The sequence below is a fragment of the Colobus angolensis genome, unplaced genomic scaffold, assembly GCF_000951035.1.
Source record: "Colobus angolensis palliatus isolate OR3802 unplaced genomic scaffold, Cang.pa_1.0 Scaffold203, whole genome shotgun sequence".
NCBI lineage: Eukaryota > Metazoa > Chordata > Mammalia > Primates > Cercopithecidae > Colobus > Colobus angolensis.
The window spans coordinates 4,070,520-4,071,396 of NW_012115189.1; positions in this window are offsets into that span (position 1 = coordinate 4,070,520).

Sequence of the window (877 nt, forward strand, 5' to 3'; positions counted from 1 at the left end):
GGTGCCCACCCAACAGCCATTGGTGACCTCTGAAAATTAATATTTTTGAAAAAAATTGAGTCATGTAAAGAGAACTTGGGTATCAACTTTTAGATGCTACCATTGACCAAAGATGATACAATCTGAGCTTTAATAAATATAACAATTATAATGAATCAAAACCTATTAGTTTAGCCCATGAATATATACTAATAATTTTAAACATTTGTTCCCTTTGGAGAGTAATAAGTCAATCTTGAAAGCTGATAAGGGGAGAAATTTAAAAATGTATCCTGCCTCTCATATGTGAATTGCACCACTGGGTAACTAAATAGATGATGATGACAAGTGTTTCTTCCTCAGAATAGTCCACCTAATTTTAAAAAGAATTGCCAGCACAGTGGCTCACACCTGTAATCCCAGCACTTTGGGAGGCCGAGGCAGGCGGATCACAAGGTCAGGAGGTCGAGACCATCCTGGCTAACACGGTGAAACCCCGTCTCTACTAAAAATACAAAAAATTAGCCAGGCATGGTGGCGGATGCCTGTGGTCCCTGCTGCTCAGGAGGCTGAGGCAGGAGAATAGTGTGAACCCGGGAGGCAGTGCTTGCAGTGAGCAGAGATCATGCCACTGCACTCCAGCCTGGGGAACAAAGCGAGACACTGTCTCAAAAAAAAAAAAAAAGAATTGACAAAATTAGAATACCACTATTTTGCAATTCCCAAGTAATCCATTAATCTAAGCATTAAGTATCAATGGCTGCTAACATAGCAAAAGGGGCAAAAAAACCAGACTCTAAATGGCTCTTGATGAAAGAGCATAATGCTACCTATAGTCTTACCAAAAGGGTCAAACCTCTGATCCAGCTGTCATTTTTTTTTTTTTTTTTTTTTTTTG